The sequence below is a fragment of the Phascolarctos cinereus genome, unplaced genomic scaffold, assembly GCF_003287225.1.
Source record: "Phascolarctos cinereus isolate Bilbo 61053 unplaced genomic scaffold, phaCin_HiC Scaffold_5;HRSCAF=322, whole genome shotgun sequence".
Lineage (NCBI taxonomy): Eukaryota > Metazoa > Chordata > Mammalia > Diprotodontia > Phascolarctidae > Phascolarctos > Phascolarctos cinereus.
In genome coordinates this window covers 330,126,728-330,142,378 of record NW_027555958.1, presented here as the reverse complement: position 1 = coordinate 330,142,378, position 15,651 = coordinate 330,126,728, and positions in this window count along the sequence as shown.

Genomic DNA, 15,651 nt, shown 5'->3' with positions numbered 1-15,651 from the left:
CTCAAATCTACAGAGTCAGCTCTTCTCTCTCTCCTGAACTCCATTACCTTATTCAATCAGCAAATCAATAAACAGTTACTAAGTACCTCCTATGTGCCAGGCACCGTGCTAAGCACTGAAGATACAAAAGGAGGCAAAAGACAGTCACTACCCTCAAGGAACTTACAATCTAATTTCAAGTTATTGCCAATTGCCTGCTGACTACCTTTAAGTGGATGAGATATACAATTGGCCTCTCCAACTTAATTTGTCATTCACCCTCCTCAATTAAAATGTACATTTCTTGGAGGAAGGGATTAATTTTGCTTTTTAATTGCATACCTAGTGCTTAGTATAGTCACCGGTACAGAGTAAATGCTTAATAAATGCTTGTGGATTGACTGATGTCCAAAATGGAACTCATCATTTTTCCCTTTAAACTTATCTCACTTCTCTTTCTGAAGAAGACATTATCATCTTCCCAGAACACAGGGGTTCAAATCTTGAAGTCACCTTTGACTCTTCTCTTTCTCTGCTCTCTTCCCACATGCAATAAGTTGTCAAATGTTGTCAGTTATAATACCATCACATCCCTTACATTCATCTACTTCTCTTTATTCATCATATATCCTAGTTTGATCTCTTAATATCTCTAACTTGGACATTTGCAATAGCTTCCCAATTAGACTCCCTCATTCCATGCTCCTCTCTCTTGAGTTCATCCTTCACAAATCTGGCAAAAATTATCTTCCTAAGGTACTGGTCTGATCATGTCATTTCCTCCATTCAAATCTTCAGTGGCTCCCAGTTGTCTATGCAGTGCTTCTTAAACTGTGGGTTGTGACCCATATGGGTCCCATAACTGAATGTTAGGGTCATGAAAAATTTGGCAACAGTAAAAGGTTTCTGAATGCACAAAACCAAAAATGACCTTCCTATAGAAAGTGATACCTGAACTCATCCTTGAAGGAAGAAAAGAATTCTGAGAGTCAGAAATGAACAAGAAATTTATTCCAGATATGAGAGATGACATGAAAATACATAGAAATAAGAGATGGAAGTATTGAATTTGGGAAACATCTAGCAATCCAGTAGAGCTAGAAATCTTCTGAAAGGAGAAAGGTAAAGGAGGCACTGTAAACTTAGAGGTGAGAAGGTAAAGTTGGATGATAGCTGCTGAAATTTAAAACTGCAACCATGGGAGGGTGAGGGTCGGGGCAGAGCCAAGATGGTGGGAGTAAAAGCAGTGACTTGCTTGAGCTCTTCCCCAAACCCCTCCAAATACCTGTAAAAAATGGCTCTAAACAAATGCTAAAGCAGCAGAACCCACAAAAAGACAGTGAAACAAATTTCCAGCCCAAGACAACCTGGATGGTTGATTGGAAAGGTCTATCGCACTGAGCAGGTGGAGGAGCGCAGTTTGTTGTGAGCGCGCGGGCCTCAGCGAACCTGGAGCAGTCCTCAGAGGACTGAATCACGAGCAGCTGTGGCGGTTTCCAGACTTCTCAACTCATGAATGCCAAAGACACTTAGAAGGTCAGTAGGAAAAGTCTGTGTCTGCAGTGGTAAGAGAGATGTGCAGTGGGGTCCCCAAGCGTGGCCCCAGGGCAGTGGCTGCCTCTGGAGCTTCTGGCCCACAGACTCAGGGGGAATCCAGTGGCCGATTGGAGGGGGATTGCAGGGATATCTTTGTTGGTGCAGGATTCTCTTGCTTTGCCTGTGCTTCGACCTGGGTCACAGTTCTCGGTGGTGATCCTGGAGCAAGGAGGAGTGCTGGCATGGTGGAGCTTGTAGTGGCTGTGAAGAGAAAATCCTCCTCACAGTTCCAAAACAGAAGAGCGTGCTTGTGGTCACTCATAGACCAGAGCCCAGGCCAGGAAAGAAGTAAACACCTCACCCTTGATTGTACCATCTTGGAAGAACTGAAAATTTACAGGTCCCTAGAAGTATCTCTGAAAACAGCTGCACAAAACCCTGAAGCTTGGGACAATACATTCTCCACACTGGAAGCAGACTCCTACCTTAACAAAAAGTTTGTAACTCGAGTAATTGGCTGGGATCATGAGCAAACAGCACAAAAAGAGTCAGACCGTAGAATCTTACTTTGGTGACAAAGAAGATCAAAATATACAACCAGAAGAAGACAACAAAGTCAAAGCTCCTACATCCAAAGCCTCCAGAAAAAATATGAATTGGTCCCAGGCCATGGAAGAGCTCAAAAGGAATTTTGAGAGGAAAGTAAGAGAAGTAGAGGAAAAACTGGGAAGAAAAATGAGAGTGATGCAAGAAAGTCATGAAAAACAAGTTAACAGCTTGCTAAATAGGAGACCCCAAAAAATACTGAAGAAAATAACACCTTTAAAAATGGCCTAACCCAAATGGCAAAAGAAGTCCAAAAAGCCAATGAGAAAATGAATGCCTTAAAAAGCAAAATTGATGAAATGGAAAAGGAAGTCCAAAAACTTATTGAAGAAAATACTTCCTTAAAAATTAGAATGGAGCAATTGGAAGCTAATGACTTCATGAGAAATCAAGACACTGTAAAACAAATCCAAAAGAATGAAAAACTAGAAAACAATGTGAAATATCTCATTGGAAAAACAACTGACCTAGAAAATAGATCCAGGAGAGATAATTTAAAATTTATTGGACCATCTGAAAGCCATGATCAAAAAAAGAGCCTAGACATCATCTTTCAAGAAATTATCAAGGAAAACTGCCCTGATATTTTAGAACCAGAGGGCAAAATAGAAATGGAAAGAATCCAGTAATCCCTTCCTGAAAGTGATCCCCAAAGCAAAACTCCTAGGAATATTGTAGCCAAATTCCAGAGTTCCCAGGCCAAGGAAAAAATATTGCAAACAGCCAGAAAGAACCAATTCAAGTATTGTGAAAAGACAATCAGGGTAACACAAGATTTAGCAGCTTCTACATTAAAGGACTGCAGGGCTTGGAATATAATATTCTGGGAGACAAAGGAGATAGGATTACAACCAAAAACCACCTACCCAGCAAAACTGAGTATAATCTTTAAGGGGAAAAAATGGACTTTCAGTGAAATAGAGGACTTTTCAAGCATTCTTGATGAAAAGACCAGAGCTGAATAGAAAATTTGACTTTCAAAACTGCAACCATTAAGAGAGATAAATGAGGAAATTATGCCATGCTTGAAGGTCTATAGCAGATGTACATATATATATACACACATACATACATACACACTAAATAATGCTTCAATATTTATGTGTTTTAATGGATCTATGATCAGTATCCAAAAAGACCTAGACAATTTTGGGCTAGATCTAATGATATGAAATGTCATAAGGATAAATGTAAATCTTAAAGATAGGTTCAAAAAATCAACTTCAAAAATACAAACTGGGAGAGGGGTCAATATAGGAGTTCTAATAAACTGCCAGCTCATGATGATTCAACAATGTGAAATGGCAGCTAAGAAAACTAATGATTTTTTTCCCCATAAAGCTAAGCTTCATGAAAAGAAGCATAGAACCTAGGACTAGGAAAGTGATATTACTAGTGTACTCTGACATGGTCAGACCTCATTCTAATGTCTTATGTTCAATTCTAGGTGCTGTATTCCAGGAAGTCCATTGATGAGCCACTAAGTGTTTGGGGGAAGGCAATTAAGTCCTAAGGTCATGTTATATGAGGATTGATTGAAGACACTGGGAATATTTATTCTGGAGAAGACTTTATGAGGGGAATGATAGCCATCTTCAAGTATGAAGGACTATCATACGGAAGAGAGATTAGAGTTATTCTTCTTGGTTCCAGGGGAGAACTAGAAGCAGTGGGTAGAAGTTAAAAAAATTTGGGTTTGGCATAATCAAAATATTTCTAACAATTAAATCTATCCTAAAGTAAAATGGGCTGCCCAGGGAGGTGGGATCATAGAATTTGTGAGTTGGAATGGACTTCAATCACCATCTACTGTAACTCATAAGTTAGAGAGATATTTACTCTAATGTATTGAACAAGTATTGTTCAAGTATTGAACATGTATTGTTCAAGTATATGTACTGAACTTCTGCTTGAAAATTTCCGTGGGGGGGGGAGGCTAGGTGAAGGAACCCACCACTTGAGGTAGAGCACACTAGAGGTTTAGCAGAAGCGTGATGATAAGTATTCCATTCACTAGATTCAACAAGTATTTATTAAATACCTACTATACTATAAGGCAAAGGCACCATGGTAGATTGGATTCAGAGCTGTCCTCAGAGTTAGGACACCTTAAGTTCAAGTGCCAACTCTGACAACCTGGTGTGAAGATAATTATGATACCTCTACTTAATTTAATCAGTATTTATTCAGGTCATTGTGATTTAATGGGTATCAATGATTATAAGTGGAATAGAGTCAAGTTTGATTTAGTTAATGTAGTAATAAGAGTTATGTAGACTACAGTTAATTAATCTACCATGTATTGATAATTATATTAATTGTATTGGGTTTATCAAATAGAGCCATGCTGTATTAGGCTTGTTGTAAGGACATATATTAGCTTGGGTTAAGATTTTATTGTATTAGCAATATCCCTCCCCCCCACTCCTAATTATGAAATAAGGTTCATGAGCCTCAGTAATACCCTATCACCCCTATGAATCACTTCCATCTACTCCCTAGTGATCTTTGCTTCCAAAACACAACTTCCTTGGACCCTAAGATTCTGTTGGTCAAACACTAAGGTCTTATGACCTGTGGAAGGTCCTGAGATGTTGTTGACAGGATCTTATGACCTTTGGAAAGCCCCAGCAGAGATGGCCAGCAATTAACAGTCTATATTTGATGACCTGTAGGTAATGACCAGTGAAAGACTTGTGGACAAAGTGATTATTATCGATGGACATTTCCCATAGCCAGCAATAAGATATCCCCACTTCTGGAACTGACCAATCATGGGATAGTACTGCCTCATTCTATTTTCAGTACTACTTCAATGGCTATAAAAACAATTTTTCCTCAAGCAAACACATTCTTGACCATGAGTAAGGTCTTGGACCCAATTAACTAGGGACCTCCAGACTCTCTAATAATTTGATCATTCTTGGAGTTCTGTCTTAGTGACTTTTGTTGCATATTGGATTTTTGTGTCCCATATTGGCTATGTGACTCTGGTTAAATCCTTTTAACTTTCAGTGCCTGAGGTAATTCTATAAATTGCAGAGCAGATGCTGATTTACATTGGTAAAGGGAGTTTCTACACTGGAAGTTCTTTATACAATTGAAATCCCAAATCTAGTCCCCCCCAAAATGGTATAAATCATTATGCTAAGCACTAGGGATACAAAGATAAAAAGCAAAGAATTGCTGCCCTCAAGGAGATTATATTTTACTAAAGGTATACACATATGCAGAGGAGTAAATACAAAATAATTTTATGAAGGAAAGAGCAGTAACAACAAGGAGTATCAGGAAAGACTTTAAGAAAGAGGTGGTGCCTGATGTATAGTGGATTAGATGTTTGCTGAAGTCCTTTTTGATTCTGAGATTCTGTGATCCCACTATTCTTCACTTTTTGTGAGGCAATATTGCTTATAATCTTCTATTATCCTCTTTTATAATATTTCACAAACAAGCTTGTTTCCTTAACTGGTGTCTTATTTAGCTAACATGCCTCTTAGCAAGGAAATCAGCTTTTGCTGGCTGAAGTGATTTGGGAGTTTCTTTGGCCTCCATGTTTTAGAGATTATTCAAAGAAATATCAATAACCAGAACCAATGTCATTACTTTGTATCCATCTCTGACTTTTTAGTGTCAATCATCAAGGGTATACTCAATCATTCCTTATAATGACTTAGGCCCACAAGGTTAAAAACACAGACCAGTTTTATTTACATGTTAAATGCATTTACATGTTAAATTGATTAACGTTGCATCATTTCCGTGACTGAGTAAGCTGACATTTATAAGAGCTATCCATTTATGCAAAATTGATGATTTTATATTCATTATAATCCCAGTTTCCTACATAAATTTAAAATCTTAGGATTTCCTTGTATCTGTACCGTCATTTGCATCAGTTGGACTTACATCCCTGACTCTCCTAAATTTATATTAAGGCCTACTCATAATTATTTCTATGCCCTGGTTCAGGAATCTTATATCTCAAAAATGGAGACTTTGTACAGCATTGGTCCACATATTGCTAGAGAATGAAATGAGAAAATATGAGGAAAGTAGAGGTAAATGGAAAAACAGATTACAAGTTTTCCTTGCAGAGGCAAATAAAGGAGTTGCCAGAACTGATTACATAGCGTTACCAAAGTTAACAAGAAACATTGTGTTTTGGTTTTTTTTGGGGGGGGGCAGGGGACACTAGGTCATTTTACTTTGTAGTACTCGTGATGAGAATAAGCAAAAAGACTATCATATGTTGATAATAGATGAGCCAATATCCACTACAGGTGATGAGAGGATAGAAACATTATCTGAAGAATTAGAAAAGACCATCCAAGTTAAATCAACTTGTGTTTTAAATTTTGGTTACTTCAGGGTAAAGATGGGCATAGGAGAAGATGGGTTCCTCTTCTAAACCCAAACTATGGTTCTAGGCTAAGTCATTCAGTCAGTCAACAAACACTTATGAAGCACTAATTACGTGCCAGACGTCATGCTAAACACTGGGGATCAAGAAAAGGCAAAAACACGATTCCTGACCTCAAAAAGTTGACATTCTAATATGGGACGCAACATTAAAAAAAATCAGAACTATGTATGTACAAGATACATATGATGTAAAGTAAGATAATTTCAGAGGCAAGGCACAAGGAGGACAGGGCAGGACCCAAAATGGCCTCCTACAATGGGGAATGAGTCTGAGTCTTGAAGAAAGCCAAGAAAGCTCGAATTTGGAGATGAGTCGGAAAAGCATTTCAGGCATTGTGGACATGCTACCTAAATGAATAGAGTCAAGAGATGGAATGTTGTGCAGGAGGAGCAGTGAGCAGGTCAGCATTGCTGGATCAGAGGGGAGTTAAGTGTATGACTAGTGGAAAAAAAATGGAAGAGGCCAGTTTCTGTAGGGTTTTAAGTGAGAACAAAGATTTTATATTTAATCCTGGAGGTAGTCAGAAGCTACTTGAATTTATTGAGTAGGAGAGTAACATGGTCCAGACTGTCTTCTAGAAAAAATTAATTTGGCAGCTAAGCAGTGTATGAACTGAAATGGGGAAATACTTGAGGCAGGGAGACCAACTAGGAGGCTGTGGTAATATCCCAGGCTAGACATGATGTGGACCTATAATAGGGTGGTAGCCACATGTGTAGAGACACACAAATGTGAAAATAGAAATGACAAGATTTAACAGCAGGTCGAATATGTCGGATGAATATAAGTGAGAACTCAAGCATGATCTTGAGTGATTGGGGGGAATGGTTGTTCCTTCAACAATCCCATAGAAAAGTTGGAAAGATGGAAGGGTTTTTTTTTGGGGGGGGAAAGATAAAAGAGTTCTGTTTTGGACGTATTGAGTTTGAGATGCTTATGTGACATCAAATTTAAAATGTTCAAAAGTTAGTTGGTATAGGACTAGAGCTCAGGAGAAAGATTATGGCTAGATGGATAGATCTATGAATTATCTTCTAAGAGATGATTATTAAACCCATGGGAGTTGATGAGGTCACCAGGCAAAATAGTATAAAGGGATAAGAGGGCCTAGAACAGAGCCTTGGGGGATAGCCATGGTTAGTGGGTGTAATCTGGTTGAAGATATAGCAAAGGAGACTGGGAAGCAATCAGATACATAGGAGGAGAACCAGAAGAAAATAGTGTTATGAAAAAAGAACAGTGTATCCAAGAGGAAATGGTGATCAACAGAATCAGAGGTTGAAGACAGGTAAAGGAGAGTTCAGGATTAAGAAAAAGCCATGAGATTTGGCAATTAAGAGCTAATTGGTATTTTTGGAGAGAACAGTTTTAGTTGAATGATGAGGTTAGAAGAAAGATTGCAAAGGGTTTAGAAGTGAATAAGAGGAAAGGACATGGGGGCAGCTAGCATGAAGAGCTTTCTCAAGTAGTTTATCTGAGAAGTAGAAGGGAGATACAGCATAATGACAAGTAGGAATGTAGGATCAAGTATGGGTTTTTTAAGATAAAGGAGGGGTGTGTGTGTGTGTGTGTGTGTGTGTGTGTTTATAGCCAACAGTGAAGGAGCCAATAAATAGGGAGAGACTGAAGATTAGTGAGAGTGGAGATGATAGTGGGTCAATCTGCTGGAGAAGATGGGATGGGATGGGGTCAAAAGTACAAGTAGAGGGTTTTGCCTTGGCAAGAAGATAGGCCACCTCTCCATGTGAGGCAAGGGTGAAGGAAATAGTGGGTGAAGATGGCTGAGTGATGGAAGGTGAGGAAGAGGAGAGAAGAGGAAGCTCTTGAGGAACAACCACAATAACTTTTTTTTTCAGTGAAGATGAAGCCAGTCTTCAGCTGAAAGTGTGGAAGGAGAGAGTCTTTTGGGAAGCTTAAGAAAGGATGAAAATATTGGGAATAGTTATTATGATGAATGGGGTGTAGAGTCAAATAGCGATGAGTAAAAGAACTGACTTGCTGCAGTGAGGGTCCAGTTGAGATATGTAACATAAATTTGTGATGGATCCAAAGAGTACAGTTTCATTATTTTCTTTAGCTCTATTCAGCAGCACATGAATAGGAACAAAAGAGGTGGATGGTAGAAATAATACAGGGTTAGAGGCAGATGGTAGAAATAATACAAGGTTAGGATATGGCAAGATGTGATCAAGAACTGAAAAAGCATAAAGGCTTATAGACTATAGATGAAGCCTCATACTTATATTTCATAAATATTTCAAGAAGAGAGTCAGAATTTGTGAGATATGGTTAAAAAAACAAATAGTATCACAAAAATAAATGACAGACATTATCTTAGGCAGGAAAAATGGTTGTTGATGTAGGAATCATTTATGAATTAGCTGTCCTTGTGAGACTATTATGTGCAAGTAATGATCAAAATCAATGTCAAATTTGGAGAAAAGGAAAAAATGAGGAGATAATAAGATATGTAATTAATGTATTGAAGCTGAAAAATGAAAGCGGGATAAAGAAACAACAGTGTGGACTACCACAATTTCTTACAGAAGTTTAAACAAAGTAAATTAATTGTCATAACAGGCAGGCCAAAAGAACCCAGAAACCACCATAGCCAACAAACATATGATCTCCTTGCCAGAAAGACATGGAAACCAAGAGTAACACTAGTTAACAATATAAATTAATTTGCAAAACCTTATCAGGTAAGGTAATTAAACATTAGCAGCAATATTACATCATAAAAGAGTGGGAAGCAGTACAGGGAAAAATAGGTTTGCAGAAAATTTGGCGTGAGACTCAGATGAGATGCCAAAGGTATTCAAAGAAGAAACTGCAAAATGGACAATGAACAAAAGAACAATGGAAAAGATCTGTAAAGATGTTAAATAATGAACTATTTTCTCCATAAATGGCTGTAGGGAAACCATTCAGGTCCTAATATCATAGTTGAGGAGGTGCTGCAATGAAGGAGGAGAAATGACACTAGAGGAAATGAATATGGAAAGCTCATATAAGGGAGACCAGAGGAGGTCTGAGCTGGAGGCAACATAATTTTATGGCAGTTAAAGGATAGATTAAGATATTTGAGAGAGGGGAGGTTTCTAAACACTTAGGGGGAAAAAAGCCCAGGCATTATTATTATCCTTAAAAAAGATGACTGAGAAAATATCAATAACCACTAAACTATATATGTACTTTCCAATTTCTACAAAATCTTTATGAGGATAATCTATGTGTGCATCAAGATGATCCTTAAAGAAAGTGATCGGGGGAGAGTGAGATTTTGTAGATAGCATTCTACAATATACAATGTTAAGTTGTGTAATGAACTGAAAGGTATAGAGAATATAAGGTCCCACTGTGTTTATTGTTTAATGAAAAAAATGCTTTAATAGAATAAAGCACTGAAGAAAAGACTCTCCTCCAACAAGTTGTTTCTCAAGCATGTCAAAATTCTACAAAATTCTCTGAGAGATACAACAGTAGTAATAGCTCTGTTCAATAACCTGATTATGAATATCAAATGTAGCATGAAATAGGGAGACATACATTCGCTAAAGCTGTTTGCCATTGTCATGGAGGATGACAAGTGTAGAGTTCAAGTGGAACTCTACATAGATCCTGTTTTAGGGTTTTAAGTGAGAACAGGAATTGTATATTTGATCCTGAAGGTAGTCAGACGCTTCTTGAATTTACTGAGTAGGAGAGTAACATGGTTAGGACTGTATTTTAGAAAAAATTAATTTGGCAGCTAAGCAGTGTATGAACTAGAATGGGGAAATGCTTGAGGCAGGGAGACCAACTAGGAGGCTGTGGTAATATCCCAGGCCAGACATGATGTGGACCTATGATAGGGTGGTAGCTATGTGTGGAGAGACACACAAATGTGAAAATAGAAATGACAAGATTTACCAGCAGGTTGAATACATCGGATGAATACAAGTGAGAACTCAAGCATGATCTTGAGTGATTGGGGGAAATGGATGGTGAGGTCTAGATGCTCTTGTCTTTAGATGACGTTGTATTGACAACATCAACCTGTAGAACGTTGCACAGACTCATAAATAAGATTTGTAATTACTTACAAGAGTCTGGCCTAAGTACCCACACAGGAAAAAAAACACCCAAGTGGATTAAACATGTTTATTGTCCAAACTATAGTATGCAGTTGGATGGATAATGAAACAGCTAGTATATCAATAAATGTATCAATATTGGACAGACACTGTAGATGGACAATGAGCTGGTCCTAAGACTGAAGAAGAGAGCAGGGCGGATTGAATTTAGAAATGTATTTTTAATGATCTCAAGTTTTTCCCAGAAACAAAGGGGTTTTTTTGGGGGGGTTTCAGTAGTAACATTACCCTGGAAACAATAATTGTAGCAGTTGTAATAGTAGTGGTAGTAGTCAGTAGTAGTAGTAGTGGTGGTGGTGGTAATGGTGATAGTAGTAGTGGTGGTAGTGGCGGTGGAAGTAGTAATAGTAGTAGTGGTGGTGGTAGTAGCTAATATTTATGTAGTATTTACCATGTGCCAGGCACTGTGCTAAGTTCTCTACAATTATTATTTCATTTGATCTTCAAAACAACTCTGGGAGGTATGTGCTGTTATTAGTCCCCATTTTACAGTTGAAGAAACTGAAGTAAACAGGGGTTTAGTGACTTGCCCAGGGTCACACAGCTAATAAGTGTGAGAAGCCAGATTTTACCTCAGGTCTTTCTTACTCCAGGCCCCATGCTCTACCCACTGTTCTATCTAACTGTCCCTACATAGCTATCATAGAATACCACCATCTCCAAAGAATTAAAGTGCAAGTCAACCAAAGAGAAACAGAGAGGTATATGGTGGGTATGACATGTCTGCACCAAGAAGCAGTTAGGTGGCACAATGCATAGAGTGTTATACCTGGAGTCTAGAAGACCTAACTGCATTCAACTCTAGCTTCAAATACATCCTCGCTATGTGATAATGGGCAAGTCTTTTAATCTTTGCCTCAGTTTTCTAATCTGTAAAATAGGGATAATAATAACACCCATGTCCCAAGTTTGTTGTGTGTGAAATGAAATAAGATAACATTTATAAAGTGCTTTGCAAACATTTTGTTTGTTGTTTCTTTGATTAAACTTTGTAAAAATGTTTGGTACCCGAGGTTAAGGGTTTTAGGTATGCTTTATCACATAATCATAAATTTCAGAGCTAGAAGGGACCTTACAAGAAGACCTTAACTAATCCAGCCCCCTCGTTTCACAGATGAGAAAGCCAGTGCCCAAAGAGGTCCAGTGATTTGTCTAGGCTCACATAGGATAAAGCAGAAGAGCTAGGATTTGACCCCAGGTTCTATGACTCTAAATCCATGTGCTTTCCATTGTACCACACAGCCTCCCTATTCCTTATTTTTCCTGATTGTTAGGTTATTTGGTTTTGATGGCCATTAAGTTTATAATAAAATATTTTAAAAGAAGGCATTTTTGATGAGATGCATGTTGAAACAAGCATTACAAAAAGCAGCCTGACAAAACCATCTACTTCATCACTTCTGGGAAATCTTTTGGGTTGTGCTACCAGTTACAGACCCTTTCCAAATACTGACATAACTGAAACTGAAATTCAAAGATAGAAACACTGGAGTTTCTCTCCACCCCCCCCACCCCCCGCCCCGAGCTAGACACTCTTAAAGTGCACCCTGAATGAGGAAGTTATGGGTCACTGAACAAAAATTTGACACAGGCTAGAAATCAGCAAAGAGTAAAGGGGAGATTGTATCAAACATGTGACAGAAATCTGAGTCATGAAGGAGCTGATAGTAGGAGGAATCTGGGCAGAGTTGGCAGTGTTTTATGTGATAGTATGAAGATGAAATTCACTTTCTGCTATTGTCTGAATAGCCAAACTGAGCTCTCTAACAAATCCCACAAGAAAGAAAGGCAGGCTAGTCTGAGGTGGCTAGTACAAAGCCGTTCTTTCCAGGCCACTGAACTGGAACATTTGGTATTGATATTTAATGAACCAGTGAACGGTTGTTTTTTTTGTTTTGTTTTGTTTTTGTATCTAACAAAGTTACTAGATTGAAAATAGGGTTTTTAAATAGCTTTTTATTTAATTGTGTTAAAATTAGTGAAGGTCTTCCTTTTGTCACCCTTTTTTTTCTCCTAGAGGTGCCACACATATAAGGTAGACTTAGACAAGATCATGGACTACATAAAGATCTTTGAATGTTTCACTTCCTTCTACGTGGCACAGTGGATAGAATACTGGGACTGGAGTCAGGAATACCCAAGTTCAAATCTGGCCTTGGACACATGTTAGCTGTGTGACTCTGGGCAAGTCCCTTAACCTTTGTTTGCCTCGGTTTCCTCAGCTGTGAAATGGAGGTAAATAGCACCTACTTCTTAGGGTTCTTGTAAAGATCAAATGAAACAATATTCATAAAACAGTGTTTAGAACATAGTAGACACTACATAAATGCTTATTCCTTCTCTTCCTGATACCTCATCCTATTAAGATCAGAATCTTTGTATCTTAGGATCATGGGTCTTAGAGATAGAAGAGACCTCAGAAATCTAACCCATACCTGAACGGGATTCTCATCTACAATATCCCTGAGAAATAATCATCCAGTTTCTACTTGAAGACCTTCAGGTAATGCATTCCACTTTTAGCCAGCTCAAATTATTAGGAAATTGTCTTTTATTTTATTTTATTTTTGTAGCTCAGTTTTTGAGAGAATTGTGATTAATTGTGTGAACCAAATTGACTCCGTCTTGTAAAACTGACTCCATTTTGAGACCTAAGTTTCATTTTCCTGAAATTCCACCTGTTTGTTAATTGTGGGAATTGAGTGAAATCCTGTATCACATTGAGAAAAGTCCACCTGCTTGCTTTCCTTCCTCTCAACTCTGAAAACTCACTTATTCCCAACTCAGGCAGCCCCTAATCTTTTCTCCAATTAGAAATCACATTACCCAGTCTTGTATCCTGGTTTATATGATTTTCTTTTGATGCATAAGAATCTGTCTCCCCCTATATTCAGGGTCCAGTGCCAAGCTGAGGAGGCCTAGTCCCAATTTGTTATGTAATTGGTGTGCATTGCTTAATAACTCAATATACTTAGAGTCTCCAACCTTTGTTTCCTCAGTTATTTCAGATTTCACCCATCACAGTTTTTTCCTTATATTGAATTAAAATATGGTTTCCTGTCACTTCCACTCATGGCTCCCAATTCTGCTCTCTGTGATTTAAGTGGAATACATTTAATCTCTCTTCCACATGATATCCTTGCTTTTAGTCCTCCCTAAGTCTTCTCTTCTCCAGGCTAAACATTACCAATTCTTCAATTTATCATCACATGACAAAGTTTGAAATCCACTGAAAGTTCTAGTTACCCTGCTCCATATCTATTCCAGCTTATCCATGAACTTCTTAAATGTGGCACCAAGGACTAAAAGCTTCGGGGAAGTTTCCTGATGACAAAATATGGCAGGATAAATGATATCCATTTGAATTGGTTAATTCCTCACACTTCAGGTAGCACACATATTTTAATAGTTAAGAAGCCTTTGCTTGGCATTTCTGATGCCAGTACTATGTATACTGTTAAATATTGGAGATAAAAAGAAAAGCAAAAAATACCATCTCTATCAGTCGATAAACATCTATTTATTATCCCTGTAAATACATAAGCTATATACAGTGTAAATAGAAGATAATCTCAGAGGGAAGGTGCTAGCACTGAGGTAAGGAATCGGAGTTGGGGGAAATGAAAAACCAATTTTTAGTTTAATCATTGAATTAACTCTAATGAGAGGTATTTAAAGTCAATTAAGGGAGTTCAGTGGTTCTTTGAGAGGCAGGTTGAGATCTGGGTGAAGAAGGAGAAAATAAAAATGGTTTAGAGTAGGCATGACTTTACTGCCACTTTCAGTCTACCGTGGAGACTGCTATCTCCCCTGATGATTCTTGGGGAGTGGTGGGGGGAGAGGTGGTGTCTTCCTATACCATCCACAAATCCAGACTTCTTGGTGAGTTTCCACTTGACTCTCACTCCTGCATTTTAGAATCAAACATCCTCTCCACACCTTCCCCCTTTTTGTTGAGGTGTAGGAGGTTTAATTTAAAAGAAAAAGATATTGCCATGCATGATGGTCAATATAAAAATCAATTCAATTTAACAAGCATATTAATGGTCTACATTGTACTAAATGCTGGAGATATAAAGAAAAAACAAAACAATCCTTGCTCTTAGGGGGCTTACATTCTATTAGAGAGAGAGACTGGTTTGATATTTCCCCGTTATAGTTGCTATTAATGAAAAAGATGTAATTGTCTTTCAATGACAATAACAAATGAGTACCTGATTTTTGTAAATACTGGCAGAAATAGGGCTGAAGAGAAGTTCTGTTTTATAAGCTGAGAATGCCAAATTAGCAGACTGGTAAGACTAGCCTCTGTCCCTAGAACTGCCACTGACTCCCTATTACTGGAATGGACAAACCACACAAATACCTTGGATCTCCAATTCCCAGCCTATAAAAAAGGAATAATGCTTTGCCCTTAAGTTAATGAATAGCGTGGGTGAATTCATTTGTTCTCAGCCCAGAACAACTTGCCAGTTGTATAGTCAGTTTAAAAGTACTAGGATTGCCTTTAAAATCTTGAAATCCTTTGCTTAGTATTCTGTTCTCTTTAAGGTTCAAGCTTATCTTACAAATACCTTCTATGTGCATTAATCCTCTACTGACATGCTGGCATAATTAGGTATGACCTTTTATTAGGAGAAATCAGGAAATCATAAGGCACCCTGAATGACTCTTGTAAGTAAGGTGGATTTTAGTGTAAGGAGGCTTTTGTTATTCTTTTTTAGATAATAGGTCACAAGATCCATGGACAAAATAGATAATAATTCTCATGATCATGTTTGTAAACAGTTTCCACTGTGACTGTGTAGTGAGATATAGGGGTGACATAATGTAATGGTTACTACACTTGTGCTGTGCTAAGTCATGACGACATTGCGAAAGTTGACTTGTGAGCTTAATGTTGGCGAATTGCCTTCTTTGTGTGCTTTTCTATAAATCAAGAGAGCACTGGTCAGTGAGTCGGGATTT